Below are 14803 nucleotides of genomic sequence, written 5' to 3'. Positions count from 1 at the left end.
AAAGATAGAAAAATATCCAAAAAAAAGAAAAAAAACTTTAAACTATATGGCAAAAGAGCTAGAGATAAAAAATACTTCAAATTGGGTGGTGAAGAAGCTAGAGGTAGAAAAATACTCAAAAAAAAAAAAAGAAAGAGACTCAAACTAAGTGACGAAGGAGCCAGAGGTAAAGAAAAACCTAAAAATAAGACAAAGATCTTAAACTAAGTGATGAAGGAGATGCGGTGGAAAGACATCCAAAAAGAAGGAATAGACTTTAAACTAGATGATGAAGGATCTAGAGACAGAAAAATATCCAAAGGCAAAAGGCCTCAAACTAGGTGATAAAGGAGACAAAGATAGAAAAATGCCCAAAGAGAAGGAAAAGATGATGAAGAATAGATATAGATTTATCTAAAAGTAAAAGATCTGCGGATCTTAATCATCAAAAAATAGGCAATCTATAAATCTATTGAAGAACAAAAAATCTACAGAAAAATAGAGATTAATAGATCAGTGATGGTGGCTGCAATAAAGATGGAAGAGATGATAGTAGCATATTAGATGATCGGTAACTCTGATACCATATTAAAATATTTGTGAAAGAAAAAATAATAGAGAAAGATAGAGATAGAAAATAGACTTCATTGTCTCCATTTCAATTTCATTCAATACAATTTAGAGATTATTTATATTAGTGTATAGACTCCATAAAAGAAAAATAATAACAACTACATAATCATGCTAACAAAGGAGGAAGATATAGAATCATACTAACAAAAAAAATACTATGGGATCACGTTAACAGGAAAATTATTATAGATTGATATGTGATCTTTAAAATCATACTAACATCACTTTAATTATTATTGTTTCTACCCGCTCCCTCATCATATTCATTAGGTGCATTCCCTTTGGTCTACTACCATTATTTCTTTAGGTTTCTGCCCTTTTCTTTGATTAGTGACCTTACTATCAACCCATATAGGTAGCCTCAATGGTTACTTCAGATACCACATTTACCAAAGTTGATTCATTCTTCTTCTTTTCTTGCTTTCCTCTACAGCGGTATCAATAGGTTGACAACATAGTTCTTTTCCACCATCATTCTTGATACAAACAAGCTCATTCTGAGTCTTTTCTTGTCTAGCTTACTTTACTATAAAGTGTCAAGTGGCATGGCTTCTCTCTTGATAATGTTATCCATTGCTGAGCATAGATGATTAACCCTATATTGAGTTAGCTCTCCAAGAGGATTGGCATCCACTATCTCATTCACCACATCAAGATTAATGATATCTTGCTAAGAGGATGATAATAGTGGTAGATCCTCCTAGCCATGTATATTTTATCCATCTTTTGTTTAATAGCTCCCACGTTATCATATATTCTAATTGCCTCCAATATTTGAAAAATCATTGTCCCAATTCATGAGCTTTAAGCTAATTTTAATGCTCTATTTACATTTCTAAAAAATTATTATCCTAGTTCATGAAATTTTAGCTAATTTTATGCTCTCCCTACATTTCTGAAAAATCATTATCTTAGTTTATGAGCTTTAAGCCAATTTTAATGCTCTCCCTAAGTACTAAGTAGTTGAACCAAGGCACTAATTTTTGTACCTAGTCTCTCCATCATGCTTTGTATCATTGTCACGTTCATTCTATTAATGTTGCATTCATCAAAGTGGTTCCAATAACCCCCACTGTAGTATATATGCAGAAGAAACTTTACTGTACATGGTGCAGCTCTATAGTGAAAAGATCAGAGTTTATTTCTATAAGTAGTGACTAAGACAATATATATGTAGATCCATATCGTATGAGCTTTGACACATTATTATGTTACAAACTAGCCACATTCCAAGCAAGAGGGAGAGGGATCACATATCGTAGATTACATGAACAAAGCATAAAAGAGAGGATCGCAACATCATTGTCTATCAATGAACTGTATGAAAAAGGCCTTTACATATAGAAACATATATAATCTAGGCATATAAAAATACTTTTGGAAAGACTGATTAGTGAAATTCAACCAAACATATATAAATAAATCTAGCATCTACTTAAAAGTAGCCTAATTTAGGTACAAATGAGCACAATATAGTGGGCCTAAACTATAATTAGTTTCCTACTATGTGATTGGAACTAATTTAGTATAAAGAGGTACAATATCACGTGTCAGTTACCTAAATAAGTTAGCTTTTTGATATATTATATCAAAAAGCAAATCAGACACCATAAACATGAAGCATTACACAATTAGATACCAAAAAGGATACTAAATATTCATAATAGATACAAGCATATAAGAATATATGCAGAACATAAAAGTATCCCTAAATTCCAAGTTATTAAGGTATTAATGTCTAATCAGCCCTAAAACTACTTCAAATAACAACAAATCTATGGATGCAACCATATGTTTGTAAAGGCAAAACTCAGATTAAAAGGTCGGAGGACCAATGTGGATGCCTTGATAATCATACTTAAGGGATGATTTGGATGGCCTAAGAATCACTATAATATCTGGACTAGAGGACTGCTTGAGAGGCAAGATCAGATTAGAGGGATTGGAGTAGAATAATTTTGGTAATGAAATTTGTGAAATGGTAAAGAGAAATTTTTATCATTTATATGAGGATCCATGCGGGCGTATATTTAATCTCACATCAGTTATTCACTAAAAAGATCTTGAGTACTTATCAGGACCAAAGCATCTAAAAAAAAAAATATTCGGCTAGTCATTTTGGATGAGATCTTGGATTGTTACAAATGGTATTAGAGCCGATGCCCATAGTTTATGTGGACTAAGGATATTACAGTATAAATTCATTGAGTTGACCACGAACCGATTATAGTATTTATGAATGGATACATAGATTTGGATTCTTAGCTTGATGAGGATACCAAAACTTAAACGAGTGGAGTATAATTTAGAATGGTAGTATAATGATTTGAGGCTAACATAGCAAAAGTTATATTGGACCAATCAAGGAACTTAAGGGACTCTATTATTTTTTTCTCTTAAATAGAGAGTGTTTGACAAAATCAAAAGTGAAAGTGTCATTATCTCTTAGAAACAGATAAGAGTGATTAGTAAAGTGTTTAGGTGTGACATCTTGCAAAGCATAATTATCACACAATCACCCTTTATATTTAAATATGTAAAAAATGAAACCCCAACTATATGATTTCATAAACTATGTCATCACAAAGTTATAATATTATATCAACCCAAAAGCATCAATTTTTAATCAAATTCTTTTACAATTACAACTAGAAGGGGAGAAGATCAGAAATAACATAAACAACTAGAATCAAGCTTAACATATATAGGACACCAAACTATAAGACTGAACATAACTTGCAAATCTAATATGTAACATAGCATTAATATCAAAATCACTTGCCACAATATTACCATCCTTCAACCTTCTGACTTGATTGATGATTTTGGAATATTAGGCTGGCTACTATAAAGATTAGAGACATCACTAGAGGAGGATGAAAAAAAGCTAGAAGAAGCATGTCAGGTGACAAAATCGGTAGTGGAGCATCAAATTTCAAAACATTAATGGTTGCCTTATTGATGGCCTTAGCTCGTAATGTGAGTGAGTGCACCATAGCCCAACAATTAGCAAGCATTCCATTTGTTGCTCATCAAACTCCATCTTTAACCTTTCACTTGCTACATTTAGATGCATCCTTATCTCATACAACTTCCAAACCCACTCCACCAAATTCATTTCACTGTACTTTAATGCAATTGGCTTTCTACCACTTGCAATTTCTAATATTACGACTCCAAAGCTATAGACATGAGACTTTTTGTAAGTTTTATCTATAAAATATTATGTTTCATTTAGTATGAAAAATAAATTTGTATAGTTATGAATGCACATTTTCAATTAAAGAAAAATAAATATGTCATAGCATCGCAATTAAGACATATTAATCCTAATTAGATTCTAAACATGCATATGAGTCTTTCCAAATAAATTCAAGCAAGAATATTTGTTAATTTTGTAATTAAATTGGCCATGAAAATTTGATTGTTACGGATAACTCTATCATGATTTAATATATTTATTTCAAACAAACACATCATAAGCAAGGAAACTCTCCTATTTATTAATGGTTACTAACTATCCCTTAAATTAGTATCGTTGACTTGCTCCTTTGCATCTTCTGCATATTCAATAGGTTCTTCCCTTTATTTTCTGTTTCTTTAGATTTTTTTCCCTTCTTTTGCCTAGTGACCCTAATATAACTTAAATTGGTTGCCTCAATCCTTACTTCAAATATTATATTTACCAAGCCTGATCCATCCTTCTTTATCTTGCTTCTCTCAACACTAATATCATGTTGATGAGGCAGCTCTTTTCCACCATCGTTCCTAATACAAACAGCTCATTCTGAGTCTTTTCTTACCTGACTTGCTTTGCTATAAGGTATTGAGTGGCATGGCCTCTCTCTTGAATAATGTTATATATCTACTATTGAGCACAGCTCATCAACTACATCTTAAGTTTGCTCTTCAAGAGGAGTGGCTTTGGCTATATCATTCACCTCATCAAGATCAATTCCAACTTGCTAAGAGGATGGCAATACTGTTGGATCCTTCTAACTGAATTACTTTATCCATCCTGTGCTTAAGATAAACTCTAATATTATCATATTCTGATTGCCTCCAACATTTATGAAAATCATTGTCATCGCTCTTCAGCCAATTTTAGAGCTTCAACTAGGCATTAGGTAGTAGAACAAGGATAAATTCACTACAATAAAATAAATATTTGGCATAGACTTTTGTCCTTGCCAAAAATCAAAATGTCCTTACCAAATATTATTGGCAAGGATGAAAACTCCTTGTTAGGTCCTAACCTATATGGCTGTTGTCTATTCCTTTAAATGAGGATAAATATAGTTTTTGCTAAAAATTGATTTATCAGTGAGGACACAAATAGTCATCAAAAATAAAAATCATCTTTGTCCTTTTTTTGATTAAAAAATTAATTATTTATAAATAATTGATTTTTTGACAAGGATTGTCTTAGCTAAAAATTAAATGATAAATATAATTTGTATATAAATGTAGACTATTAGCTAGATGAGCTTTGGTTATAGTTTCTTTAGGTGAGGATAATCCTTGATTAATGCTATATTTTAGCATGGGTAATCCTAGCATAAAGTTGCAATCAACACCCTTCAGCAATGCAAATTCTTATTGAATGTCAAAAAAATAATTAGTGCTACCTTTATGACAAGAAAATCCTTGCCTAAAGTTGTAATATAAAATTATTTGGTATAGATAAGTCTAAAGTATTAGTTTTGCCTAAGCTTGTAATATAAAACTTTGATGAGGACCATCCAAGTTAAAAGATATGCTATGAGCCCGACTTTTAGCATAGACTATCTTAATAGATTGTCTTTTGTAATTTATTCATATGTACATACACAATAACATCAAGATCTGCTTTCAATATGATATAAATTACAAATTTACATCTTAATATCAAACCTACTTTAATGCCATAGATAATATCATTTTCATATCAACAATACATGTCTCAAATGTCATCATTAATTTTCATCATATAATAACAAAGTACTATCAAACAAAATAGTTTAAATCTAAGAAATAATATCCAGATAGAAATCAAATCTCCACCAAATATACATAATCCAAATACTAAGTATAGTATATCCAAAATCACTCTAAAATGTCAAAAACAAGCTCCAAAATAATATCAAAGTCTTCGTGATATTACGACCTATTATTTTTCATCTTCACCTCCAACTCCATGATTATTTTTATTCTACAAAAATTTGACAGCAAACAATTATATTTTATAATCAACAAACTATTATCTTATTTCTATTTAGAGAAATAAATTAAGCACTAGCTAGTAATAGAAGTCATCTTAAAGTAATACTTTTATTAAATAAAATCATTATAAAAGTCACTTATCTTTCATTGAGATTAAAAAAATGATATCACTATAAGAAAATAGCTTATTAATGACAGCTTAGCTATCGCTAATTAGCATATTTACCAACAACTTAAGCCATCGCTAATAAGCATATTTTCCGACAACTTATTACGATGGAAAAAAGATCCGTCGTAATAAATGTACATTGTTATTAGTGACGGTGATCTTGTTATTAATGATGGCAAGCTGTTGCTAATAAGTTAAATTATTATTAGTGACGGCTTCAGCAATGCAAGTTTGCCATTACTAATAATGAGCCCTAAAAATCCCTGAGTCCTCGACGGGCTCACAGAACCCCCACCTCTCCCCTTTCTCCTTTGTCGGCTTTCTTTCTCCGATCACCCTTCTATCCCGCCGCATCGTCAGAGCTCCTGACCTCCTCCCCCCAGTCTTGCACCATTGTCCCTGCCTCGGATCCAGCATCTCCACATCGGATTGATGCTTCTCGAGCCCCCTTTCTTCTCTGACACTGCTGGCCGCCTTCCGAAGTCGGCGTCCTACCACCCAGCCTCCCCTCTTCTTTCCCTGCTGTCGTGCCCCATCGGATCGCCCTTCTCCTTGTCGGATCGACCATGCCCCACCTTCTTTTTCCTCCCCGCCTCCCCCTTGTTCCCCGCTGCACCGTCAGACCCATGCCCTTGCCTCCCCCCTTTATAGCGTCCAATCGTCGGAGCGCCACACCATTAGATCCGCATTATCGTCGAACTGTGCAGGTGAGTATTAGCAACGGTGATGGCTCCATCGTCATCGCTATATCCCATTCTCATTTTTTTAAATTTTAAATATTTAAAATTAGATCTATCTGATTAACTTAAATTAATAATATTTGAATTTAAATATTATAATTTAAATATTAATAATATATAAATTAATAATATTATTAATTTAAATAATAATATTAATAATATTATTAAAATTAATAATATTATTAATAATATTATTTAAATTAATATTTTTCTCGAAAGATGAATCACTTCGGGAAGCTCTCCGACGAGAGTAGCCCTACTACTTTCGATGGCAGAGATTCGAGATCGGACACCGTCAGATCGCTTTGATCTGCTCATTTACTACAATATTAATTTATTAGATTGACCATAAGCTGATCGTGGTATTTATTAATGGATGCATGAATTTGGACTCTTAGCTTGACAAGGATACTAAAACTTAAACGAGAGGAGTATAATTTGGAATGATAGTATAATGATTTGAGGCTAATATAGTAAAGGATTATATTGGGCCAATCGAGGAACTTGAGGGATTCTATTGTATTTCTTCTCTTAAATAGGGGGTGTTTGAGTGGAACTTGGACAAAATCAGGGATGAAAGTGTAGTTATCTTTAGAAATAGGTAATAGTTATTAGTAATGTGTTTAGGTGTGAATCTTGAAAAGTATAATTATTGCACAATCATCTTTTATATTTAAATATATAAAAAATAAAATCCAAATATGTGATTTCATAAACTATTCATCACAAAGTTCTAATATTATATCAACATAAAAACATCAATTTTTAATCAAATCCTTTTACAATTACAACCAGAAGGGGAGGATCACAAATGACATAAACAATTAGAATCCACGAACTTAACATACATTGGACACCAAACTATAAGACTGAAATGTAACTTGCAAATCTAATATATAATATAGCATTATTATCAAAATCACTTGCCACAATATTATCACCCTTCAGCCTTCTGACTCGATTGATGAGCTTGGAATATTAGGATGGCTACTATAAAGATTAGAGACATCAACTAGAGGAGGATGAAAAAAAGCTGGAAGAGGCACGTTGGGTGACAAAATCGATAGTGGAGCATCAAATTTCAAAACATTAATGGCTTGCTTATTGATGGCCTTACTCGTAATGTGGGTAAGTGCACCATAGCCCAATAATTAGCAAACACTCATTTGTTGCTATCAAACTCCATCTTTAACTTTTCATCTACTGCATGTAGATGCATGTTTATCCATAAAGCTTTCAAACCCACTCAATTAAATTTATTTCACCGTACTTTAATGTAATTGACTTTCTACCACTTATAATTTTTAATATTACTACTCCAAAGCTATAGATATCGGACTCTTTGCAGCTTTACCTATAAAATATTAGGTTTCATTTAGTATGAAAAATAAATTTGTATAGTTATGAATGCTCATTTTCAATTAAAGAAAAATAAATATTCATAGCATTGTAATTAAGATACATTAATCCTAACTAGATTTTAAACATGCATATTAGTCTTTCCAAATAAATTGAAGGAAGAATATTGTTAATTTTGTAATTAAATTGGCCATGAAAATTTGATTATTATGGATAACTCTACGGTGATTTAATATATTTATTTCAAACAAACACATCATTAGTAAGGAAACTAGCAAATTTCATATGATTTTTTTTGGTGCAATATATGTAACTAGTTATTATCTACATGCAAAAGCATATATAGCACTACTAAAGATTTTAGATGTAGAATAAAATTTGAATATCTTTGGTTTTGTCCTTTGTCTCAGTGGTAATTAATTATGATAAATTTATTGGCCAAGAGTCCTCAATCCCTCCAACCAGTCCTCGAAAACCAAAATAGATTTAAATCAGGACATCAGAGGTGATCAACGATGACAATAATAATAAAAAATAATGCTAATTAAGCTGCCCAACCAATGTTTTCATCCAGCTTTCTATCTAATATCATGGATGATGTAATTTAGACAGTTCAATAAATATATCCCCATAGTAAAAAATGGAAAAAAAACATCCAATATATAAAGCACACCACCTGGAGCCAACTGAACAAGCCTATTCAAATAGTTAGAGATTTGAGTTGAACTCAATTCAAAATATTTGAGTTCAAAACTCGACTTAAGATCAATTAAGCTCAACATCCAAGCTCAAACATGACTCTATAAAAAAAAAAGCAGCAGTCGAGTTCAACTCAACTTTGATTTGAGTGTTAACTGAGGTATCTTTGAGCTTAAATTTGAACTTTGGTCATAACTAAAAAAACATAACTAAAAGTTAAAGTTAGATCAAATTAAAAAAAATATAAATACTATATTTTAAAATATTAAATCAGTAATATATATTATATATAAAATATAATATATCAACAATATATATATTTATGTAGCTAGGTGCGTAAGCTTTCAAGCAAGCATTTAGCTACCTTAGTTCGATTTGAAAAATTATACGAGCTATTCCAGCTCAATTCAATTCGATAATAATCAAATTAAGTAGAATTTGAATTTGAATTGAACTCAAATAGCTCTCAGCTCGTTTGCATCAACGACGGCAACTCCACAAATTGCGTCCAAGCTCTCTGGCCATGTAGCACAAGGAACTTGGCATGAATGTAAGTGGAGAGCACCATCGCACTAACTCTTTGTGCATGCTTTTCTTAATGAGGTTCGGGTGAGCCACATCCACATTTGGCATTATTAAAATTTAATCCTTAGTTTGGCATCACAACCCAAGCAATAGACATAAAATTTTTTATTACGTTCGGTCCAATCCATGTGCAGACTTTATTATTATTATTTTTTAAACTAGATATCCGAAAAGAGCACGTGGCTTATTCCCTACCCACAACTTATTCGTTAGTCTGGAAAGGAAGAACCAAATCCGAGATGCTGTCGTGGCACACAGAGTGGAAGGTCCTCCAGAATCTGTGGCTTTCCATTAAAAAAAAAAAGAATATCTATAAGGTTACATAATGCTAGCGTGGGAATATTGACCGTAGTCAATGTTAGATAGAGCTTCTTTTATCTTTATTGCGTGCCAAATGCTAGAATAAGGTGTGTTAGCAATACAAGCCGGAATTTTTGGACCGAGACGGGCTTGAAGCCTGCTCTTTGTTGATCTAATCTTGGGTTATATATAGCAAGCACAGAAGTGAATTAGCTTTGATGCATGTCAGACCATTGGATCGTCCAACAGATTATTGGCTGCAATTCATGCAATATTGTGACATGCACTTCTTGCACATATCCGGTCAAACCTTCATCTCTCTCTCTCTAAAGGGAGGAAAAAGGGGGTGTAAATGATAAGCTTATATATCTAGCTGAACTAAAAACAATTAGATTTAATTTCTATTTTTGTTTTTAATTCCAATAATATCTTCTTAGTTATGAAATGCATCATAGAAATTTATATTACTTGTAAAGGCATATTCAGGTGCCATGTATCATCCCCGGGTCACTACCAACACTGTTGTTGTGGAGTCGCCGTCATGATCCACAAGTTTTGCCAACCCAAAATCGCCGAGTTTAGCGTTGAATTCTGCGTCCAGCATCACGTTGCTTGGCTTCACATCTCTGTGGACTACGCATTGCTTCCACTCCTCATGAAGATAGAGCAACGTGGAGGCCAATCCCAAAGCAATCTTATACCTCTCTGGCCATGCAAGCAAATTTTCCTTGTGGCATAGATGGTAATCAGGGCTTTTGTTGGGCATGTACTCGTAGACAAGCAGCAGGTCATTCTTTTCATGACAATAGCCAAACAGCTGCACAAGATTGTGATGCCTTTGCCGACTCATGATGGTGACTTCTGATAAGTATTCTTTGGTCCCTTCTTCGAACCTCCAGATATCCTTTTGACGGCCTCTTCAAGATTCGAGCCATGCAACGCTCCCTTGTAGACGCCCCCGAATTCTCCCTCTCCAAGCTTCCCCTCTGTAAAATTTTTGGTTGCACTCACAAGTACACTAAGGAATTGTCCTTTGCCCGCCACTTCTCTCAAATGCATCATTGATCAATGAATCGATGGCCATCTCCACTTGTTTCTTCCCCATGCCACCCTTCTTACACATACCACGTCCGAAAACACATACAAAACCAAATCCACATACTATGACCCCAGCGCCAATAACAGACGCCAAAGCTTTATAGTTTGAATGACTCAAGTGGGTGTGATCCAAATCCGTGGAAGAGAAATTCCACGATCGAATGCGATGGGACTCGGTCTTGTTACCTGTTGCAGCTGAGAAGCCAATGACACCTTTATCAGGCATGACCTCCCTCAAGTCAACAACATGAGAAATGCTCCAATACCTCGTAGCACCTGAGGTATTACGAAGAGAGACACTCAAATTTTTAGTAGCAGCATTGTAGCAAACGCATGCATCAAAGACATGCTGTCTGATGCTAGCTTGCAAGTCCCCATGCGCCAGGGAAAAGATGGTGTGGACGTCGATTCCCACATGCTTGGAGCTTGAATCGTCGTATTCAACGTTTTTGAAGCCATCAAACCCGATGGCCACAATTGTATTGTTTCTGGTTTTGTTGGCACCAAAAGTACTACACAGATCAAGAGTCCCACCATATGAATTCTCCAGGATCTCAGAAGGATACGGCGAGAGGGAGAAGGCGAGCCCGTCGGCACTTGCACTACTGCTGAAGTCGCCCATCTTGAAGGAGAAACACGTAGAGAAGTTGATGACTGAGCTGTTGTCATGGAAGAGCACTTGGTCAGGATATGTGACTCTGCCTACACTCCTTTAAAGGGAGGAAGGGGAAGAGTCGACTTGGTTCTCAGTGAGCTGGATGACGGTCATCGGGTCTGGTAACGTAGGTTTGGTTTGTCCAGAGAATTACCAGAGAAGTTAAAGGAGAGTGGGCGTGCAAAGGGGATTAAGATGGACGAGAACTGGAAGAGGAGAACCAAGATTTGGCGAATGAAAAGAAGAGTTCTAGAGTTGGAGAGAGCCATGCTTGGTGGTCTGAGAAGCTTTAGACGATCTGGAAACTGAATTCACCGAGGATGAGATAAGAATGACAGTATTTCATCTTGCCTCGCAAAAATCCCCCGAACCTGATGGTTTTCCTTTTGATTTTACAAGCAATTTTGGCATCTCGTCAAGGGTGATATTCTCAAATTGTTTCAGGGTCTATACAACCTCCAAACACATCTTGAGCGGCTTAATTATTCATTCATAACACTCATTCCAAGAAGGCCTCCAATGCACCGTCAGAGATTACCGATCCATAAGCCTTATGAATGGTATTGTTAAGATCTTTTGAAGTCTTATCTGTACGCCTAGCTTCTAAGATGGATAAACTCATCCTCTCTTCACAATCCACTTTCATCCATGGTAGATTTGTTGCAGACGTTTTCGCCCTGCGAATGAGATCATCTAGCTTCCCACTCCAAGGACCAAGGGATCATTTATAAACTCAGACTTTAAGAAGGCATTCGACAAGGTTGCTTGGCCATTTCTGTTGGAATCTTAAAGGCGAGAGGGTTTGGGGATAGGTGGTGTCAATGGATATCAAATATTGTCACCACAACGAGATCATCTACTATTATTAACGGTTCAATCAGTAAAGCATTTGTCATCATTAAGCTTACAGCAAGGTGATTCGCTCTCTCCTCAATTATTCATCTTAGTGGTTGACATTTTAAACAGAATACTCAACACAGCATCCACAAACAACTTGATTCATAACATTAGTAAACGGTACATTTTCAATGATCTTCAAAACCTTCAATTTATCGATGATACTCTTATTTTCTGTGGGGCGTCAATGAAAAGTATCACTTCTCTTAAGTTCATCCTTTGCTCCTACGAACTATTAACAGGGCTGAAAATCAACTTTGAGAAATCAATTATCTTAGGCCTGGGTATTCCGACAGGTTTGGAAATACTGGCTGTCACGACTCAATAGACTTTATGGAAAGAACGCAACATGAAATGCTACTTCCAATTCCATGCTTACTTGCCAAAATCTGTGGCCAAACAAGCGGCACATCTAGTTCTATCTTGGACCGATTGCATTTTCAAACAAAAACAAAACTCTGATTCCATCATTTGCATCACAACAGGTCTGCAATCTGTCGGAAACTGAGTTGAAGTGACACTGCTAACAGGAACCATGTTTCATAGGGCAGAGGTAGATTCTGAAGGCATTAAATCAACCTTGTTTCTAGCGTTCTACTCTACTTCAATTTCGAGTTAGCCATGATACATCCTAGAATCCTGTTTTATAACCCCAACTCTGAAAGAACCATAGCAGTCTTAGCAGAAATCTGATAGCTTTCTCAGCTATCCCCACAACTCTTCTTCTTTAACCACCCTCTCTGAAAACCTGTAACCACCCACCCTCATGCTCTGCTTCGTCATGTCCCCAAACTTTCTATCTTTTCACCACAGCTGTACCTTCGCTTTCACTTTAATAAATATGGGTGGTTATACCTCCTATTTCATCAAAAAAAAATTTGGAGCTTCATGAAGCTGCCAATGGTGGTGCCTCATCGTTAACCAACAAAAGGGCATTCAGCGATCTTCGATGTCTTACTTTTCTGAAAGAGGATTAATTGTGGAAAGCATCATTAGGGAGACTTTATTTCAAGGACCCAACCAAGAAAAGAAAGAAGCATCAATTTCGCTAACCCCAATTGCTAGCTAGGGAGGTGGTCCATCAAGTTGGTGTTCCGCCTAAATAATTGCATTTATAACATAAAGAGGCTTAGTTATAGAGCTGCAAATGAGCAAGCAGTCTAAGAGAGAGAGGCTCGACTGCATGCTATCAATTATATTTGACAATTTGAGAAGAATATTTTGATCATCTAATAACTTAATAATTTAATCACCATATCTTTTTGATAGGATTTGGATGTGACTAACATCTAGCCATAATTAATCTAATAAACAAATGGATAGTAATTTACTTGCACGAATATATAAATTTATTTATTATCAATAAAAATACTTTTTTTTGTAATTAGTAATGCAAAGGATGGTTGGTCCACCATTCATTTAAAAATTAAATAAACATACCAAAACAAATAGAAGAAAAAGAAAATATAAAAAAGCTCTCAACCAATGTCTCAAAAATTAGGAGGGAGTCAGAAGTATGAGAAGGAATATACATGAATGATAAATATGAATGAAACATAAGAGAGAGTATGATTCTTTTTACCCCCCCCCACCAAAAAAAAAAAAAAAAAAAACTCTTGAACCTTGCTTTTGAGAGTAGACTAAGAGGAGATGATGAAGTAGCCAATTAACTACGAAAGGATAATTAGCCAATAGGGAAAGGGTCGGAAATATTAATGAACCTTAATACCTCCTCTCATATGTGAATTGAACCATGGACGTGGAGGAACTAGCATGATTGAAATGGATCAAGACAATAACCAAGTCAATAAAATAAATGATTAGCATGGCAGAGGTTCAAACTCATGACCTACAGTAACCTATGTTCTGATACCATGTCGAGTAGGCAATTGATTTGAAAGTTTTCGTCTCAGGTGTTACTTTATTATTATTATTTTTATTTGCTTTAAGATCAGTGTGAAAAAAATCGGGTTCTCACAAAAATCTTCAAGAAAATAAATCAAATGAGGAAAGAACATGGGCCTTCGTTATAGAAAAATCAAATTGCCCATCGACAACGACAACAAAGAGGGACAACAACACCAAAATTCTCCAAAACTCTTGGTCCAACATAACCAAGGTCCAAGTGGAAAAAAACTTCCAAGAAATACCTCAAAGCCCCTTGAAGCCATATCAGAATCGATCAAATCTATTACAAAACATTGCCAATAGTGCCATTCAGATCAGAGATGAGATAGTCTAGATCCATGGGCCTTTTAGCGACTGGATCTCAAAGGCCCCCTTCTGAACACGATTGAGGGCAATCAGGAGAGAAACGGAGCAAGTTAGAGAGTGTAAGAGAGTCTCACCATGGATGCAAGTCAAGCATGCTCTAATTCCTTTTCAAGCCATCTGTGTATTGCCATTATGAAAGAAGAGCCTCATGGAGGACATTATGGACCACCATGAATCGTGCCCAGTGTTTCTACAAATACCCTATGTACGAGG

The 14803-nt window shown here is 34.9% G+C and overlaps 1 pseudogene; it reads right to left on the bottom strand.

Moving 5' to 3' along the window:
• Positions 1 to 3401: 3401 nt before the first annotated feature.
• LOC105049492 (L-type lectin-domain containing receptor kinase IX.1-like) lies at positions 3402 to 13099 on the bottom strand (annotated as a pseudogene).
• Between the last annotated feature and the right edge of the window lie 1704 nt (positions 13100 to 14803).

The sequence above is a fragment of the Elaeis guineensis genome, chromosome 8 (genome assembly GCF_000442705.2).
Source record: "Elaeis guineensis isolate ETL-2024a chromosome 8, EG11, whole genome shotgun sequence".
Classification (NCBI taxonomy): Eukaryota; Viridiplantae; Streptophyta; class Magnoliopsida; order Arecales; family Arecaceae; genus Elaeis; species Elaeis guineensis.
The sequence above is the reverse complement of the archived record's forward strand: the minus strand, read 5'-3'. Positions and strand labels throughout refer to the sequence as shown.